The following is a 21,371-nucleotide window of genomic DNA, read 5'->3' as shown; positions in this document are numbered from 1 at the left end:
CGGAGCAAACTAGCTTGAATACAGATACTGTAAATGCTTCTGAGGGATGAGATGACACCATTTCAAAAGGGTTTTCCCTAATTTGCATAATAATAAATACATGTATAAGTGGAATTAACTAGCAGGTACTTTTTTTCATCTGTTTGTTTTAATTATTTCAAGCTGCAGTGTTTGTAAATGTGATCGACACTAAACCTTTATTTAGACTGTGCTTTGAATAAATGTATCGACATTAAAATTAGTCACCATAACCTATAAATCACAGGATGGGTTTAGTTATGAATGCTACAAGTGCTATATTAAGCTTCCAAACAGGATGAATTTCTTGCTCTAGGAGACCTTGAGAAGATGCCTATTTCCAATGCAGAATGAGATACACATCTTGGAATGGGTTTGGGTTTTTTTTCCTTGCAATAGCTTTAATTTTCTTATTGCAGCCAATTTAAGGACATGCTGGGAGACAGAAGACCTTAAGTTTAATTCCCAATATTGCAAATGTGAACTCTGCCACAGGAAGGGAGATTTTCAGTAGTGCAGCTGAGAATGTGCCGTCTTACTCCTTTCACTCGTCACTGAGAGTTGGATGCCTTTTGTGTTTTTGTTGATTTTGAGCATCCAAAAAAAGACTGTTTGTAGTTATTTATTTTTATGGAAAGGACAGAGCTTGATTTCTAAATACCTGTTAATTTATACAGTATCCAAAATCCAAGGATATAAATTATTCCAGAGGGGCTTCAGTTTCTTAGGTTTGAATTCTGTGATTCTCAGATCAGGACAAAAAAAAATCAAGATGATGCTCTCTGCAGATTATTGCTTTCTATATTGATTCTGCTTCTGTTATCTCAATGCCTTATTTGTTAGGCAGAAAAGATATGACTGAGCATATATCATTGTGGAACACAGGAAGATGCACTGAGGTTGATGTATAAGCAAAGGACAAACACATTAACAAATCTAGCTGTCCAAAAGTCAGGGCTAATGCTAACCTAGCAGCACATTTCTGTGATTCCATCAGAATGTTCTTTTATTTATTTAACTTTCCCATTTTCAGTTTTTATTTGGGTAAGATAATTGCCTGTGATAAGCTCTCTCTGTGTAGGTTGAAAGCAGGTAGAAAGCAAGCCTTTAGACTAGAATATTTACGCTAAGCCTAAGCATTAATGATGTGTAATGGCCAGACCATATTTGCATATTGAAATGATCTCAATTAAAATCCTTTATCAGCTGACTTCAAAAAGAGAACCTCTCAAACTGCGATATATTTTTCCATGAAACACACAGCCTATTAGGGATGTAATGTGTTTATCTGCATTTCTAAAGACAATCATTTTAGTGTTGATTTCATAAGGAATAAAAGATACATTTCTTTCCTTAGGCTCCCTGCCACAAAATTCTTTTATCTTTCTTTATAATGCACTTACTGAGCCCTGAACTTCTTTGAAGGACAAAAACATAAAATAGTCCACGGAACTTGAGCTAAATAATGCCTTGGCCTTCAATATTGTTCCTCATCCTGAGAATCTGAGTACATGACAAAGATTTACAATACCTAAAAGAGATAAGAGATATACAGAGTTCTTTTCACTCACTGCTGGAAGACAATGATCTCTGAGTAGGCACACAAAAAACTTTTTATGGCATTGAGGAATAGAATGCAAATGGAGAGTTTCTGCAAAAAGTAATGAAGTAGTGTACATAAAGAGGGTAAACAGCTAAAAAAGGGGAAAAAGAACATGGAAAAAGTTCTCATGATTCCTCTAAGGGATTTCAACTACGTTCACAACATTAAAAAAGGTCAGTTTGTTAAAATAAAGACAGCATTTCATTTAGTAACAGAAAAGCCCAGAAGTAATGAATGGGAAGGCAGGGCAACAACACTCCAGTTAAGGTATTGGAGTCAAAATTATTGCATACTAATCATTGGAAGACTGGAATCTCATCACAGAGATCATTTTCTGTTCTGTAGCTGGGATCTGTCACTGAAAACCTGTGTGGCAAGTATTTGCTTGATATTTGGCTCTTTATTGTTTTCTGAAGCCACCTGAGTTATCAGCTAGGTCCTGGCCAAGAACTGCACACTCACAAAAATAACCCTAAGGAAGTCCCAAAGATACAAATATTTCAGCACAAAGATTTCTCATCCAGAATTCCTCAGGGGAACTAATGCCACCTGCAACTTGCAAGAGGCAAGGACTGATACAGGACCATGATTTCAGTGACACACCACCTGCTGCACATAAAAAATAGCCAAAGAAGAGGCTTTAATTCTTCAGAACTAATACAACGCTTTCTCATGCTGTAAGTAGTGACAATCCTGAAGTCACCTATTAGGGATAAACTCCCACAATTTATCTCACATGTATCACAATACACAGCATAGACAGGGAAGCAGCTGCCACATATCAGCTGCTCTGGGGTAATTATCACTGTATATTCTCACAGTAACAGTGAGGATACTTCCTCATCCTTCAATTCAGAGTAAACTACCTTGCATTTATGACAGGGTAAGAGCACAGAGAGCCTAGTTACCACACAGACACTGATTTACAACAGCTTGCTCCCTTGCGTATGTACACTCTTGCTCCTCAGCAAATACAAAGTAAGTTGAATTAGCTCACCTTGAACTTAAAACATTTTCATTATTTGAAATCATTTCTTACCTCTCATGCCAAGAGTCTTTCACTAAACAAGAAAATGAAAGCTATTAAATCAAATCATTTGTTGTTGCAAGAAAGTGCAGGCAAGGGTTTGTTTTTAAGTTGTGAGAAAGAAGGATTTGCAAGAAAAAAAAGGAAAAGAAAGCGAAGGAAAGAAGAAAGCAAAGGGAGAGGAAAGGGAAAGGGAAAAAAGGAAAAGGGAGAGGAAAAGGAAAAGAGGAAAAGGAAAAGGCAGAGGAAAAGGAAAAGAAGGAAAAGAAAAGGAAAAGAAGAAAAAGAAAAGGAAAAGAGGAAAAGGGAGAGGAAGAACAGGAAAATGTTTTAAAATACAGATAACATCTCAGATGCTGCCTTGTAGTGGGGCTATGGCACTACTATGAAATTGGAAGTCATGGAGTCCATCAAAAAATATAAAAGACAATATAATTGAATCAAACCAAAAAAACTGGATTAAGTTTATTGTGACTTGTCTCTTGAACCAAATGTGAGGATTTATGGGATCAGCCTAGATTTATCCATAGAAAAGGGTAAATGTGATCAAATTTGCAAAGTCTATAGCTTGAAGTGTACTTATCCAAAGAATCTATTTTAATACTAAATAGCATATATACTTTATGGCATATTTATGATTGTTATTACCTAGTATTAGCGGGTGATAACTAATAGCAGTATTTGTACCAATCTTTCAGTACTACTAGTACCAAGCATTAGTATCAGTAGTAGGTACTAGTGGCTGTAGATAGTAGTAATAGTACTAAACAATTGTACTAACAGGAGTAATGTTTATGTGTTACAGGGCTCAAGACAATCAAGAGTAGCCTGAAAAGGATTTGCCATCAGAATCCTGCTGCTGAAACAGAAAAGAAACAGAAACAAGGACACTGGAGAGGGACTCTTCATCAGGGACTGCAGCAATAGGACAAGAGGTAATGGGTTCAAACTGAAACAGGGCAAGTTCAGGTTAGTTCTGAGCCAGAAGTTCTTCACTGCGAGGGTGCTGAGGAGCTGGCACAGGGTACCCACAAATGTGGTAAAGTCTCCATCCCCAGCAGTGTTCAAAGCCAGGCTGGACAGAGCCTTGAGTGACATGGTGTAGTATGAAGTGTCCCTTCCCATGGCAGGGGGTTAGAAATGGATGATCTTAAGGTCCTTTCCAACCCAAACCGTTCTAGGGTTCTATGACTCTAAATAGAGACACCAGTGTCAGTGAATATGGGGGGGGGGGGGGGGGGGAAGAATACAAATTGGCTTATATTTTCTAACACACATTCATAGCATTTCCAATGTGCTCTTTAGAACTGCTTATTCTTAACCAGCCTTCCATTGTTCGCATTGGGTTAGCAAAAGATCTCTGTCAGCTGAGGCAGAACACCAAGTTACCACCCATGTTTCAGCAGATGCAACATTGCCCTCTGGAAATAAGAGCAGTAAGAAGGGCTACTGAAGGAAGAAATTCAAAGGCATTTGCAGCAGTATAACAACATGCTATTTAGCTTAATGTTTCTCATTTTATTTGGAAGCTGGAAACACATTACCATCATTCATGGTTTGCTGTAATTGGACAGAGTGATTAGAACACCTTTTTATATTAAATGCACATTTTCCTTTCAATAATATCCATGCTAAATGAGAAGAATACTATTCAGCCAGTCAGCTGGGTTTGGAGCAATGATCTATTTTACCCCTCATTTTTAAAGCTTTTTCTAATCTGTGGTTCTGTAGACAAACTGTACATGAAGTCTGTCAGTATACATGAGCTGAGGAAGGAGAAGAAACAGAAGAGAAGCTCTTCATAAATGTAGGGAATCTTGTAAGGAGAAGAATCAGTTACTGCCAAATAAGCTTTCTGAAAGTTCTGCATTCAAAAGAGGTCACAAAGACTGACATTGACAAGACTGCAAAAAGCACTATGAGGAACTCAGAATATCCTTCTGCAAAGGCCTGTTATTGCTCAGAATAAAATGGTCTTTGCTGAAGTCAGTCACAGATGTAAACTGTGAACATCAGTTCAAGAGGGAGCTGAATATGTTTGGAGCAGGGAGTGAATGTAGCCATGCAGTCATTAAGAGATAATTGTGCATGTGATGGTGAGCTACCATACCTGGTGATTTGTATTTTCTATTGCCAGAGGCAAGGGTTTGATGGCCCATGTGCTTTTCTCTGGGCTGTTATTATTTGTGTATCTCTAAAAAGTGCCCTCTGCTATCACAGCAGCCACAGTAATAAAATGTAAGTTAATAATATTATTTATTCTGTAACCATCACTCATGCTTACTGTTCAATCACTTCTTTTTCCCTTCCCCCTATAGCACCCTCCTATTTGCATTTAAAGTTTAAAGTCTCAACAAAAGCTGTTTGGTGTCCTAAGTAGCTCATTCTGTCCCAATACTGCTCTGTTACCGCATGCACAATTCATATACATACACATAGACACACATGCCCTCAGACACTGTCTTGAGATCTTTCTCTTCATATCTTCCCCTATCTACCCAAAACTGTGTTTGAAATTACTGTGCAAGACAGGACCACGAGTCTCTCCATGCTTTGCCTCTACAGAGGCACGCTTTTCAGATACCTTCCCAACCAACAGCTGCCAAAACAGTGAAACCCAATCGGCAAAGCCACGACCTCCCTCAGATGCTTACACCACCTTTGCACCAGCTGCATCTAAACTGGGATGGATGTCCCTAATATCTCCCAGTGGAGTCACAGTGATTTTGAAAAGTAATTTAGCTGAAAGACAAGCTGAAGTCCATCCCAGCCTAAGAATCTGGCCAATCACAACTTTGATATGCACCTAAACATCTCCTCTAGGGAGAAATGGCTGAATGCAAGCCAGAGAAAAGACACCAGTGAGTCTTGGAGGTATAACTAACAGTGTGATTCACCACTCTGAAGACAGTGAGCATATGTGTAATACCTGTTTGTCAAAAGATAGGAGATGCAGAGAAAGTCATCAACTTTTTTGATTATAAAAACCGTATAAAACAGGGGAGTGACTCTAAACAGAAACCAGAAAAGCTGACTACCAGGTTGTTGTCTACCTGAGAATATTGTTGACTAAACATATGCAAAGTGTGTTAAAGTGCTTTGCTTGTGATAGCATAGGATAGGCTAGGAAAAAAGCCATAAATGCACACTGACAGTACCAATTCTCTGCATTGCTACTGCAGCATCCTACCAATGATCATGAAGCACTTTACAGAACCAGAAGTCTTGTCTATCTAGCAGAAATACATCATCTAGGAACCACTTTGGCCCACTTAGTGCACTTGTAAGACATCTTCTAACCCCTAACATGAATGTAAAACCACTTCACCCTTCATTTCCTGTAACACCTCAGTCTCAGTTTCCATTCAGGGTTCACATCTGTCTATTAACCCCCTTTAAAATCCCAGTTTAAACACATTTTTGTCCTAAAAAGTCTACAGTCTCCTTAGGCAAAGAAAGATAATAATTGCTTGTGTTCTGCAAAAGGGGAACTGAGGCCCAGGAAATGTTAATCATTACTGTTCACACTCATTACTAAGACTTAGAGTTGCTTCTCCACTAAAACATAGAACTATCAAGATCCTGTAACTTAGATGGAAACTGAGCAAGGCAATTTAGGGGCACTGTTTTTTTTTACAGGAGCATGGCTTTTGGTGAGAATGATGGCAACTAGGCCTGGCCAGGAGCTGCACAGAGCCCACCACTGAGTTTTATCTGGTCCCTGGCAATGATGCCCAGGCAGCAGGTCAACAACACGAGGGTTGTTGCTTGCATATGCTGAGGGCAAGAAGATGCTGGCCTACACTGTTAGGACTTACTAAGACATATACAGCATCACACAGCGCAGTTGTTTTAACTATCCCCTGAACCAGCTCAGACTAAAAGCAGCTGTCAAATACACAAATAGTACCTTCTGCAGACTAATCAAGTTTGAATTGGTAGTCTCTACTCATCAGGAAAGGAAACCCACCTCCTGAATCCCAGCATAGTGCTCCTTCCATATATGCATTTGCCAAAGTCTTCATACATTTGTGTGCATAATATGTACATGAGAGTACAGCCTCTAGGCTCCATGTATATACCAAGGACCTTTGGAAGTGGTACTTGAAGATTCCAGTTGTAGTTACACCAGCAATAGACCCACAACAAAATTGCAGTGGCTCGAAACACAATTTTGTGTCTAGCACAGCAGCATTACATTCAGCAATCTCAGTGCTGCAGAAAAGTCTCTACACTGAAATCCAGGCCTATGACCATGAGCCTCTGTAAAATACCCTAGTATTTCTAATTCCGTAGATGGGAAGACTGAGAGGTAATGACATAAAGTGAGCTATATGATGTCAAACTGACTTTGCTTCTGAGCCCAGATGTAATACCTAGGTACCTGAATTTGACATCTACATGAGTGAAAGAGAAAGTCTGTAGTCAGACATTGAGAAACAATAACAGCATCAAGTCCAAGCAGCTTAGGACTGGAACATTATAGGTATAGGTATTAAAGCTACAACCTCCACTAGCCACTTCCCCATAAAGAATATGTATTTTAAGTGTACATGGAGTCTCTCACAAATACGATAGAGAATTTTCTCCTACAGTCATGCTTATTACACATTAAACTGGAGCAATGCTGATTAACAGCAGGACTGCACAGATGCCTGCACCTACATTCACCTGAATGGACTGGGGTTTCTTTTCAGAATAGGCAAGTGAAATCTATTCCCTGTTCAAGGAATCACACATTAAACACATGCATCCTTTCTCAACACACTGAACTTATCCACCTTTCATTGCTGTCTTACTAGCACTTACACAGACTGGCAAGATTGCAGGGGGTAAGAGAAGGACCTAGCACACAGGTGTGCTTTTCTGAAATGGTATTGTGGGAAGATTGGTTGGGATGGAAAAACAGGAAATCAGATATTGAGGAAATAAATGAACTAAAAACACCTATTGTTGTAACAGTAATTTGAAGTTCCTTCTGGCCTATAAACAAAGTTTTCTGTCACACTGGGAACTATAGTTTCCCTTGAGAACCCAGTGCAGAAAGAAACTTCCTATAAGAAAGTCCAATGATTTTCCCCATGAGAAGATAAGGGCTCTTCACTTCTACCTTATCAAAAGAAAAAATAGGTGTTGTCAATCCTTTAACCTCCCTGTAATCAATTAAAATGCAGGAATCTATCTCCAGTAATGTCTTGTTCTACTTTAGACAAATTACTTCCCTATTCCACTCTTCCTCTTAACCCAAGATCCACTTCATTCATAGGGCTGAAACCAAACCCCAATTCCAAACACACTCCAGCCACTGCCAGCTTTAAAGACTGATTCTGAAAGACATGAAGCAATCTTACAGCAGACACAGAACACAAGGTTCTTTCAAAGAAAAAAAAATCCCCTTTCCCTTCATCTGTGCTTATTAGAGCTCTAGAGGCTTAAATGAAAGTCTTATTGCACCTGCAGCTTTGCTGGAGAAACACACCCTCCTTCACACTGCTCCCGAATCCAGGCCAACAACAGAAAAGAAGTAAGATTTCGTCTTGAAAACAATGAGGCTACAGGTGTGAGGGAGGTCATCAACCAAAGACAGTGCAGTTCACAAGTGAAAACGAGGCCAGAACTCAGCCTGAGCTCTTTATGGTGATGGTAGATGAGGGCTGGCTTTACATTTCCCAGGCAGATTAGTGCAAAACTGAGGTCTGACAAAACCCCAAACCTGGTGTCTTTTTATTCATAAACCAAGTAAATTTGCTCTAGAAAGCATAAAGATACAAACACAGAGGGCTTCAGTGCTGTTTTAAGAGTCCAGTTTTCAGCAGAATGGCTCATGAAGTATATTAAACATTCTTTAGGGGTTTTTTTATTCTGTGTTAGGATATCATTAATGTTCCTTTGTTTTATTACCATGGAGGGATATTCCCAGTATATGTGCCAGACAGGGATACCACACACTTCCATATCATCTTTATCTGAAACTGTTTCTTTGCTGAATGTGAGCCCTACAGATAGGAAAGGGTAGAACCACAATACAGTGCTCTTTAAACACTGCATGGTTATTTTTTTTTCCTAAGTGTGCCATTACTAAGTGTTATGACCTTCTATGTAAAGACATTTACACTAGAAAGCCAAGACTACAGCATCCTGCAAATTTACATAAATAACAATTGGCCATGAGAGTTTCTTTTCACCTATTCCATAGAGGGGAACTTCCTGAGAAGAGCCAGAAAAGGTGGAGATCACTTTAAAATGCCTCTCTCTGTCGTTTCCAAATTTCAGCTAGGCCAAAATCTCACTTGAAGTGAGCTGAAGTAGAAGCTTTTGTGTGTGTATGGAACCGTATCCAGCTGGGAGAGCAGTTAAATGCTTGCCCGTCCCCTTAACTCTGGGCATGTAAATTCAAGACGAAGAGAGCTGTTTTGACGTTCTTGGCTGGAAATCACTCTCCACACCTATACTTTAATGCATCTCCTGTACGTGGTAGTTTGGCTGCTTTCTCTCACTACCATCTGTTCTGATGGCACAGTGCCTGCTCACAAGTTGAATGATATATAGGTGCCAGGCAACAATGCGTTTTGATGGGCAGGCTGCACAGCACTGCAGTTGTCATCTCTTGTGCATGAAGGCCACTCTCCGTGCCAGCAATGAAACATTGGCACTTGGTACCTCCATACACTTGTTCACACCTGTTGACACTTATGTGCCAGGAAAGGAGCACTTGAACAAGGGAGTTTGCAGGCTTGCATTACCTGCACATATATGCAGTCCCTGGCTCAATCATCATCCCGTGCCTCAAGCACATGCTGGGTCACAGCCCGGAATACTTCTGTGGGTCTTCACCTTAATACTTTCCTAGAGCTCTGGGTCTGAAGGGAAGAAGCAGCTAGCTGCTCATAGAGATGAAAACTTGCTGGACCAGGCAAGTCCTTTGTCCCATCCAGACATTTAAGTCCAAGTCTATGCAAACCTTACACTTCTCTCATGTCCCAGCTAAAGGCCCCATTTTAACAACACAAGGTCTTCCACAAGCACTCCAAGCTTTCCACAGGTCCATGCCAGCTTCACTTCTCCTTCTCACATTTCCATAGCCAGGTGGATTCCCACTCCAAAGTTCACCTATAAACTGTATTTTTCGGAGTTCAAAGCAATCTTTCTTCACTGACAAGATTTAACCACATCCACCCATCTTTCAACTCAAGTAAAGCTTATTCTTGTAGCTTCTAAGGTAGCAATGATTTATATAGAGGGAAAAGTATGTCAAGAACTGAAACAAGACATCACAGATGAGTTTTTAAAAGCAGCATATTTCGAGGAAGGGAGAGTTTGCAATCCCTGCATTGGGTGTATGCAGAATTTCAGTGGGAACATTTGTTGGACATTGTTTTGGGTGAGGGTTTTGTCTCAGATGTATGTGCTCAAGACTATTAATACATTTTTAGTAGCTACTGAGTATCATAAGATTATGATGATCGTGATTTACAAGCCTGGCTTGTAGACACAGATGGAGAGACAGAAAGGCTGTAGAGCCCTCTCCAGCTTCTGTTGTGGTTATATGCACTTGGTCAGAGGGAGGAGCTTTGTTAAAGCCTCTGCTTCGCAGCGGTAGAGCCAGTATTTCCCTGAGCAAGGCTTAGGTTACGTGGGGGCTAACCAGCCATCTTGTACACCTCACACACACGCTTAGCAGGAAATAAGAGAGATGCAATCATGTGAGCTACTGCATATTTGCTGCAGCCGTTACCAGGTAGCTGCTATTTCATTTCTATGAAATATCATAACTATGTAAATAACTCAAGTAATAATTGTAAATGGATGACTGTACTAAGGGAGGTGGGGGCAGGAGCCATAACTGCGCAGCTGCTATGGCTGTGAAAATTCAACCTTAAGCAGCCTAAACATTCATTTTACAGTGTACACCACTGATTACTTAATTACATCTAAAATATAAGTCAGACTGACTAAAAACCCCAGGGAGTAAATTACAAACAGCTATGAAGCAATGTGCATGCATACACCCTACTTTGACTTTAAAAAAATCATTGTTTTCCAATGGGGATGAAGGATTTTTCTATTTCTGTTCTGGAAAACATCGTTATGTTACAAACAGGTAAATATTTCTAAGTAATATTAGATGTGCGTGGGAACATCCATCTTCAGCCTTTCACTGTGGACTCTCACTAAAGGTTCTTATCTTTATGTATATTTGAACAAGAAGATCTACATATGCTTGATCTCGGTATGAACCTCTGTATGACCTGATTTTGTTGCCATGGCCACCAATTAGACCAGCCTTGTTGACTGCAGAACAACAGTCAAAGCATCTCTATTAAGTTCTGAAAAAGAATGTCATATTTTATCAGCACATTAGAACAGCTTATCCTCATGGCAGTGTTTGTTTCTTCCATTAGCTTTACATTTAAGCATTTAACTTAAAAGACAGGGATAAAAAAAGTGTGTTGGGAGGGGGAGAGTCGGAAGCAATGCCTGTGTCATTCACCAGAAGGTTCATGTTGGGGTTTTGGTTTTGTACTTTTCAATATCTGCTTCTATTTTCCAGGTTTTCCCTCTAAGAATATTGAGGACAGACAAAGACTGTGGTAGCATCTTTGCTTCATGAGAACATTGAGATTAGCAGAAAATCTTTCCTCCAGTTGCTTCTTTTGAGGATCCTCACGGAATTTTTTATAACAAACGCAGCTTTTTCAACCATTCTCCCTTCCAATTTGTGACAAACCAGGAAAAAGTTGCCTCTAACGCTCACTGGGCAAACACTTTAGCCAGCAGTAAGTGCGTGTGAAGGTACTGAATACTGTCACATGTACAAGACAGACAGTTTAATACCATCAATGCTGTATTTTGTTGATGCCTACCTGGAAAAAAAAAGAAGCAATCAACTTGTAATGTACTCAGTTTCCATCAAAACAAATAGAGAGGTTGGGGGATAGCAGAGTTCCACGACTAAATCTTTTCTTTCTCAGGCTTCCTCTTTAGAAAATAATTTTCTTAGTATTGTTTTCACAAAAGCTTTCAAATGCCTTAAAATAATGCAGAGAAATTGGCTTTTATTTTGAACAGGATTTCTCAATATGTACTGCATCTCTTGGCATATCTATTATATTAACTCAAGCCTTAATGATACAATGGTTAAAAACAGAGTACAGATGTGTATAAATGAAAAATGTAATAGATTTCCCTCTTAATGTAATAGAATTGGCACGAGGTATTGGAAACGGGAGTGAAAGTAGTCACTCAAGCATTGTGTTTGCATGTTATTTAAATACAAGTGGTTGAGGTATAAGTACCTCTAAGTACACCTGAAAGAGATGGTGCCTTGTAATCATTGTTTCAGCAATTGACAGTTGTTTACACAACAGCAGCACATTCTCTACTGATTTGAATAATAAACATGTTTAAACACCAGCTGGATAATAGAAGGATAATTGAAACATAGTTTAAAGCTCTGATTTACAGGCATTGTGGCAACACTTTTATTTGTGGTACAATGCTATACTTCTGTGCAGCCTCTTGAAAAAATTAAATAGGCATTGTTTCAAACAACTTTGGGATATATTTAACTCGATTAATCTATCGTGCATTTGTGTGCCCACAGGGACGGACAGACAGAATAAAGAACACACCATCAAATCTTCTAAAAGGCTTATAAACTGGTGTCCACACGCTACTTGTGCTGCTTAGCTGGCTGGGCCCTTGTGCATGTAATTCCCGAGTGTGAACCTGTAGTGTTTACAAAGTTTGTAAAGCCCACAGAGCACAAGAACCCAGATGGCTGCATAGTCATATTGCCAGGTAAATCAGAGATAAAAACAGGTAGAGAGAGAAGCAGAACTTCTTCAGTCATTATATGTGACAGGCTGCACGCAACAAAGGGACCATGAACATGCTGTGAGATTTGAGGTGCTGCCCACATCTCCTCCCTTCTTGTCTACACTAGAATTTGAACACTTCAGAGCTCACTGCTTGGGCTTGTTTTCTGAAATGAAAATTTAAAGAGAAACCCAGGCAGCCTGACTGCTCTTTTTCTTACAAACATCTCTGCAAATACTTTCTTCATGCAAAATCTACCTGCTGAGACGCCTGAGTGTGTGGCTGTAGATTGTCATCAGACCATATACTTTCTTAAACCCCAAGCATCAGATAATCCAAGGCAGCCTAGCTTTCATTTTTCATCCTGTTTCTGATCTCTTATCACCATTCTGAACCAAATTAATTCACTGACAAACACGGAGGTGTGGGCAGTTTTTCCATGCATGCACTTAGGTCCAGTTTTCTGCCTCTGACATTTTAGTCACAGCTACTGATATTGCTTGATCCCAACCTGTACAAAACCTACAACTTACTCAAGAAGATGACAGATACCATGACTGTCTTCTTTTACACACCAAGCCCTGTCAGTTCCTGCTGACTGACCCCTAAATTAAAGGCTTTCAAGAGACACATCAGCCCAGACACTGAGAAAAGCCTCAAAAGAAAGACCTTAACAGCAGCCCATATTTTCAGGTCCTTCATTCTTTACCAGGTGTGAATCATATATCAGGTACAGAGAGGAACGCAGTTTGCAGGACTTGATTATGTTTGTGATCATAGAATCACGGACTGGTTTGGATTGGAAAGGACCTTAAGATCATCCAGTTCCCACCTACCTACCATGAGCAGGGACACCTCACACTAGAACATGTTGTCCTGTCCAACCTGGCCTGGAAATATACTTTTTTTTTTTAATATATATATAAAAAATGTGTGCATATATATATAAAATGTATAATAGGTATATATACTATATATTATATAAAATATAATATATACATAATATATAAATGTGGTAGGCAAGACAACTTGTGTCAACTTTTAGGACAGAAGTCTGATACTTCCAGTGTAAATCTGTTTTCATTGTACTTATAATAACATTACCAAAATTAGACAAATCAGCATAAGATACGTCTAAAATGACTTTTTTTTATTGTTATTATTTCTGCCTTGTTTTTTTTACTTTTTTCTAATGTTCTTTAAACTTTAGATTTAAAAAATAGCCCATTATTTTCCTTACCCCTCCTCCATTGATTTTTACCTAGTTATTGACTGAAAAAACGGGGCAGGGAGCACACACCAGGCTTGTGTGTTCATGTCGACCTGTGTTGCTAAACAGATGTTGTTGCCTTACATTCCAGATGGAGCTTGTTTAGGCCATGTGACTTCATTCTAGATATCCCAACTTGTACCTCTTACTAACTTTCAGAAAGCTCAAAACCCTGAGCTCTTCAATGCCAAGCCAAGTAGGACTTCATCCCTATGTATATATCAGTTTCATAGTATTAGAAATATGAAGAGATGGGGAAACAAAGCATGAAAAGAAAACTATTTTACAGTAAATCCTGAAACTTAAAGCAGTCCTTTCTTCAGTGATATTGATATGTCTGTAGTTAAACTTTTGTAGCTAAAGAAAGTAAAAATACACAGGACTAACCATAAGTACTATTAAACCTGACAGCAGTTCAAGAAACACTCTTCCCCATGCATATACACGTACTCGTTTCTTACCTTGGGGTTTCTCATGTGTGTGGTATGTCCATAGATGTGACCAGATCTTCCCTGGAGATAGTCTGTTAGCTGTTCCAAGGAATGCACACACACACCAGCAAAGTTCACATGGATCAGGCTGGAAAACAGTAGGATCCAGATGTAAAACATAGAAGAGAACAGGCCACATCTATACATACCTTTCAGTCAATAAAAATGCAGCCTATGGATGCAGCTGGAAATTGGACTGCACTAATTAAGAAACACTAATCTCTTTATGATACAAAGCAAAGTTCTGTACAGTGTTGCTAAATGCTATGTATGCCATACATTTTTATTTCTGGAAAAAGGACTAATCCCAATGAGCAAGTCCTATCACCAGATAATGGATGGATGCTCTGAGATAGTCTTGGAAGAGACATGAAAGAAGAAATGCACCACATACAGTGATATAGGAAGAGGCACAATAGGAGAATGTGGATCAGACTTAGGGAGGCCTTTATCTGAGGAACTAACAAACAGAAGCTGCACTCGATAACAACGTACAGCTGGATAAAATGCATGGAAAAAATCACCATGAGCTTCCACAAGATAGGATGGACAGACAATGGTGTGTTGTAGCTGCGGGATAGTGTTAAGCAGTTTCAGTAAGCTGCGTGTGTTATAGTTCCTGGGCCAGATTCTGGCCCCTTTGTGCTAGCTCTCAGGAGTGCCCTACAAAAGCCAGGGGATTTTCCTTCAAAAAAGGAGCATTGCCAGGTGGCCGAGTGCCAGGATGAGTCACTCTGCACTACCCATTCCTTACAGGAAGACAGAAGTTCCTGAGTAGGAAAGGATGAGGCAGGAGTGCACATAAATCCAGCTGCCCTAGACCCAGAGGACAGGTCTTGCCTTGGTAGCCCTGTTTGGGATTTTTGCTCTCTGAAAGCCTGGGAAAACTGGGCCAGCTCTTTCCATTCCTCTCACTGACAGAACATATCTGTATTTCTTGACCTTGGGGCACAGGGGAAAAAATAAGGCTCAGGGCCGTGAAAGAAGCTATGCTGATTCATTCTAACAGGCACAGAGAAAGGGGCCTGTTTCAGTGGCTTTCTGAAACATGAAACAAACAGAATAATAGAATTCAACCTCATGTAGTGAACAGCAGTTTAGAGAAAAGCCATGTTTGCAGTAGTGAGGGGTCCAACATTAGAAAACCTACTCTTACTTTGGGCCATGGATCTATGCTCCCTGCACATGACAGAAGGCATTCATAGATGTCCTGTTTGCTTGCTTGACCACTCTAAATGTGCAAAGGAAAAGGCCTTCTTCTTCATCTAACCCACCATTAAACTGGGTGACTCCTGCAGGAAGGAAAAAGCATAAGCAGTGAAAGAAGGAATCAGGTGAACTCCAGGTTGCTAATGTCAGGATTAGCAAGGGGACTATAACCTACATGCAATGTCCAGCTCTGGAAATGGTTTGCCAGAAGCTCAGTAGCAGTGAGTGGTCACTGTGTGTAGATATATCCACATGTGTCAGAAGGAAAACTGGCAAGGATAAGCCCTCCCAACCTACCTGCCTTGCACAGCATACACTTTACTGGCATTACGAGGTGAGTTAAAGCACTGGGTTAAAAGGATCTTCAACTTCACTCACTCTAGCACTTGCTATGTTGTAATACCAGCCTAGCTGGGTTTCTTAATGCTGGATCCTCAGACGTTCACCAATTTAGAGGGAATCACCAAACTGAACAAGTATGAGAGGAGAACCTCACCACCATTTCGCCTTCTCCAACAAATTCATGACGTCATTTTAAATATATTTCACCAAACATTTTGAGCCAAAACATCTTTTTTTTTTTTTCTTTAAGGGTAAGAGATACCAGCAACAGAGGGAAAATGACATTTCTTTATCAGCCGTGGTATGTATAATGTGACATTCAAACACAAGTGCTACTCAATAGCTTTTAAGTCACAGAAGGTGACTGGAAACACATTCCTCTTTTGTAAAACAAAAAAGAAAAAGAAGAAAAAGAAATGTGACAGACAATCCTCAGCAGAAAGATCCACTTTGACTTAAAAAATATAGGGTAAGAAGTGTTAGAAATTTACAAGCACAAAGCCCATCTATTAAGATTCTGAACAAATAGTAAGTCTAGCTAGAAAGATGTGTTCCCATTAACGTATGGCTAGTTATGTCAAGGACAGTAAATGAAGCTGCCTTTCGTATATCAGATTGACCCATCTAAATCAGGGCAAGCTATGCCATCAAAAATGCATTTTCATCATGTGTTACAGATCAAATAATAACAAATACAGAAGAACAATTAATAAACAGTAACTCCCCACTCCACCCGTAGCTGTTTAACTCACACATACTGCCTCTGTGCTATGCAGCTCCAAAGAGTGCTGGAGTAAACAAGTTGTGCATATAAAGCTACAGACCTGCAGAGAAGCCAAAGAAAGAGAAAAGGATATTTATAGTTTTTAAGAACTGCTTGGGTTGAAAAACTATTCCCACACAACTGTCATAAAGCAACTGCAGCTACTGCGTGAGACCGTGCTCCTACCACCTGCAAATGAAAGTCAGGCGAAGTCAGCTGAGGAATAATGTAACATGAGTGTAAATAACTGAGTGAAATGGTGGATTCATCTTCTACATCCTTCAAATGAAAACAAGATGCCTTTCTGGCTGATCAGTTGTAGCCAAACACCAAATTGTATGGCTTCATAAAAAAAGTGACTAGATGAAATTAAATGGTTTCCTCTGATATTACAATGCACAAATTTTAGGTCAGTGTTCAGTAAAGTGTTCAGGAATTTACTCACAGAACTCTGGCTGTATTTGCACTCCAGAGGATGTCCCAAAAGATACCTTTTCTTGAGCTTAAATCTGTTTGGGATGTAGGAAATCCAAAACCCAGCATAGAAGTCCCTGAAGAAGTTAGGTATATTCCAAACATTCATTACTCACATTGGTGATGGCGCCTTCTTCTTGCCAAATAGTCTGGTGCTTGCAGCATTTATCTAGCTGTGAAGTCAGAATATTAGGGGTCACTTTAGGCTGAGGCTTTTGGACTTCAAATCTTATGAGAGTGCACAGACCATGAAGTTACAGAAGATTTTGTAACTGCTATGCATCCAGGAATGGAACAATCATGGGGCCAGAAACATCTCATGGTCATCTGGTGGTGAAGCTAGGAGGGGAAAGGTTTAGGATTCTCATCTTTTCCTTTGGAAAAGTTTCTGAAGTCAATAATTAGCTACCATAAATCACAATCTCACCCCCACAGGAGTGACTTTACCTGTGCACCACAATGTCTGACTCCATGTACGTTCAGCTCTCAGGTGACTGGCAGTCTCGTTCCAGCAAGAGAGATGCAAAATGTTGGGGTATTTTCCTCTGAAAATCTCACAACTTGGTGTGACCCCAAATCCCACCTGGCCTGAGAAGGCTGGAACCATCCTTCCTCTTCACATGCAAGTGCCATAGACATTGGATTTGTGTGAAAAAGTGATGCTTCCTCTTATCTTCTCTAAGAGAACAGCGTTATTTATCTGCAAAAAGACTGAAGTCCTCATTTACAGAGGTATCTGGCTGTGCTTCTGAATTTGATATCATTGTTCTAGACAAACTAATTTGTACCAGCTGGCAGAGGTGTCTCCGAAGTTAAATTGCCCTGTCTAGAATCCTAACTCTCCCTCCTACTCTGCTTTTGGACCCTAAGTACTGAACTCAGCTCTGCCATCACTCCTGGGACTGACCACTTTACTCTTTATATGAAGATCTCCGTACCTTACTACAATTAGAGCTGTAATTCCTCAGTGAGAAGAAATACACTCAAACTGACCAGCTGTATGACCAATGTGAAAAAACTCAGCAACATCCTGTTACCTGGTTTGGCTTCTTCAACCTCAATTTGAGTATAACTGATAAGAATCCTCCACAGTCTCAAATAAAACACAAGGTTTTCCCACATCTCAATAAAGTATGCCCTTGCAAGAGAGCTGTCATGCCATGGTACCAGCTGCCTGACAACAAAATGTAGGCTAGGTCAGGAGTAATAGTAAATATACCCAGAAATTCCATAAGTCCATACAGACTCTTAAGCATACATTTAAACGTTTCTTTGGGTTACAGCTTTAATTACACATTTCGTAACTACAAAAAGGGCCCATTTAAAATATATTTAGAAAAGAAATGTTAAGTATGCATTCTCTTTGCCCACAGACACTGTAGAAGGCTGTTTAAATTAATAGCTCAGAAAAAGACGTATATAATGCCTACTGTAACAAGCCAACCCAAAGGTTAAATACAAGAGAAAAGAGACTTAAAGTAGATTAACATTCACACTGAGACCCATAGTAGTGCTGATTGCCACAGCTTCAATAAAATTCCACAGTCCTGTTCTAGTTTGCATCAGACAACAGTCTTGTCCATAACAGAAGATACTTCCCTGTGTGCTTCAGACAAATGCATTGTATACTTAAATGGAGGTGTCTAAAAGGCATATTATGAAAAGACAAATTAGCTTTGCATTCTGGCAGTCTCTGAGATAATGTTTCTGATGAGATCTGTTGAGAAAATTAAAGTGCAATGTTACTATTCCCAGCAAATCATTTCTCTATTGAGCCAGAGCTTACTTTCTAGGAGCTGGTTTGCTGGATTCCTAATGTGGTTTACCCTTGTTTACACTTGCCAGTGGAAATCTGGGTTGCAAAAACCAACTGGAAAATTAGTATCATCTATCTTGGTGTTTAATAAGCATCACAAGCAGCAAATGCAGCTGTGCCCATTGAAGGCGGTGAAGCACTGAATATAAGCTGCTGCAGCTAATACAATGCCTACCTATGGCACAGGTCATAGTGTAAAGCACCATCAGTGCTAGACCGTGGCTTTGTGTCACCAAAGTCCAAGACTAAGGTTTTGTCTGGCTAAGCTGAAGAGTGAACTTGTTCACTTGACAGGTTTGCAGACTTGCAAGTGATCATTATTAGTGTTTGTGTACCCTCACATAGGCATTTCTAATCAAGCTGCACAAAGGGAGTATCAATTTCAGGGGTGAAACAAAGGTAAACTGAGAGCACGAGTGAACTGACAGCAAATACATCCATAAAGCATTATCAAAATGTATAGATTCATTTTATGTTAATGTAAAATAAAAATAAATATATTTCATATTACATAAACCCATTAATGGAAAATGCAGCTTTTGAAATGTTGACACTGTTTCCATATTTCTCCTTTTTATTTTTTTTGCTGCTAAATACCCACACCATTTGTCCCCTGAGAAAACACATCTTGGACATCACTGATTGCATTGTACTTACTAGCAAAAAAGATAAATGTTACTGTGGAGAATGAAAACCCAAACCTTAGACTGAATATTCCTGCTCTGGTAAACTTCCGGAGCTTTTCCATAAAATGAAGCTTTCAGGTTGTCATTTACTTCATTTTGAAGTAAAGTGTTTCCTACACTGAAAACATCTTTTTAGTGGCAAAAAAATAAAAAAAATATACAAAAACTAAATCTGTTTTCCTTAAAAGGTTCTTATATGGTCATGATGAATACAAAAATGCAACAGTACAAATGTAATAAGCAATGATCAGCTCATCTCCATGCCATCTGCCCACACCAGGGTTGTGTCATCTTCCTTTCCTCACAGTGAAGAAATTGAGACACAGGAAAAGTAATGCTAAGGTTTTCCAAAATTCCTGGTAATTTGTAACATTTTGGAGTTTAAATGTGCAGCAAATGGCACATATTATTCATCAGAATTCCCACAAGAAGTTAGAATCCGGATCTCCTGAACTTGAATCCGGTGCCTTCAACTGAACACATCAGTACGGATTCTTCCCTTCCCCGTGGGGCTGCAGTACTGACTGGGCTTTAGAGCAGACTCAAGTCTCCTCTAAATTTCACTATGGACTCAGGAAAGCTACCAGTTATAGCAGGCAGTGGAATACACAAATAGGTGCACCTTCACCCCATTTGTGATGGACATCTTACACTGTCGCGCAAAACAAGATGAAATGTCTAAAGGAGTTTTAGAATCCCAGAATCCCAGACTGGTTTGGGTTGGAAGGGACCTTAAGATCATCCAGTTCCAACCCCCTGCCACTGGAGCAGTTTGTTCCAAGCCCCTGTGCCCAACCTGGCCTTGAATACTGCGAGGGATGGGGCAGCCACAGCTTCTCTGGGCACCCTGTGGCAGCGCCTCAGCACCCTCACAGGGAAGAGCTTCTGCCTTAGATCTAACCTGAACTTGCCCTGTTTCAGTTTGAACCCATCACCCCTTGTCCTGTCCCTGCAGCCCCTTACGAGTGCATTTCTTAATGACAACATACCAAAATGATTTTGGAACAGCACATTGTGCTGATTCATTCTTCAGATGCTGTTTTCAGATATTCTTCTAAGCAGTGCATTCTGTCAGCATTATGAATGTGGCCAATTTGAGCTTCATGTAACAGTTTTAAAAGTCTTGCAAAGACTTAATAAATTTTGCAAATATTTAGAAAGAGAATTAATGTAATATATGTAAAGATCTGCACATATTTGATAATCTTGAACCAATTTAATAAATCCTGTCCAGTTTTAATAAACATCGGATTAGGGTTAAACTTATTACAAACAATAAATGAATAATGAAAATATTTAAAGTGGAGTGTATATACAGTACTTTTTAAATGTTGTTTTTTTAAAGATCAGGAAAATACCTGCAAGCCATGGTACAGCTTTAAAAACTTTGTTATACAGGAAAATATACACACAACCCATACTGTTAGCAACATGACTACTTCTAACACACTAGAAAAGCATGATTTTGCTTACCCTCACAGAAACAAAGCCTTCTTAGAATCACAAATGTATTACAAGAATCCAGAACAAACATGGTCATAATCTGGGTGAAGAAAGGGAAAAAAAACCCAAAACACTGAATGTGTGAATGTATGAATTAGAATAATAGTCATAGAATGATTTGGATTGGAAAGGACTTTAAGATCATCCAGTACCAATACCCTGCCATGGGCAGGGACACCTCCCAGTACAGCAGGTTGCCCAAGGCTCTGTCCAACCTGGCCTTGAACACTGCCAGGGATGGAGCATTTACCACTTCTTTGGGAAACAGAATTAACAGAAGAAAGTGCAACTAGAAGCATGTGCTTAAATCTACCTCTGTTTACATGTATAGACACTTCTCAAGGGCAACA

General features: G+C 39.6%; 1 long non-coding RNA gene across 1 annotated transcript; it reads right to left on the bottom strand.

Moving 5' to 3' along the window:
- Positions 1-11,288: 11,288 nt before the first annotated feature.
- Positions 11,289-18,943, bottom strand: LOC133209602 (uncharacterized). Its single transcript, XR_009724692.1, has 4 exons — positions 18,054-18,943; positions 17,600-17,716; positions 14,199-14,316; positions 11,289-12,633 (listed from the first exon to the last, which is right to left on the bottom strand). It is a non-coding gene; the product is annotated as an uncharacterized LOC133209602 (long non-coding RNA).
- Positions 18,944-21,371: the final 2,428 nt, after the last annotated feature.

This window comes from Neopsephotus bourkii, unplaced genomic scaffold (assembly GCF_033783945.1).
Source record: "Neopsephotus bourkii isolate Nb327-2 ecotype Australia unplaced genomic scaffold, CSIRO-AGI_Nbou_v1 NB_354, whole genome shotgun sequence".
Taxonomy (NCBI): Eukaryota; Metazoa; Chordata; class Aves; order Psittaciformes; family Psittacidae; genus Neopsephotus; species Neopsephotus bourkii.
The sequence above is the reverse complement of the archived record's forward strand: the minus strand, read 5'-3'. Positions and strand labels throughout refer to the sequence as shown.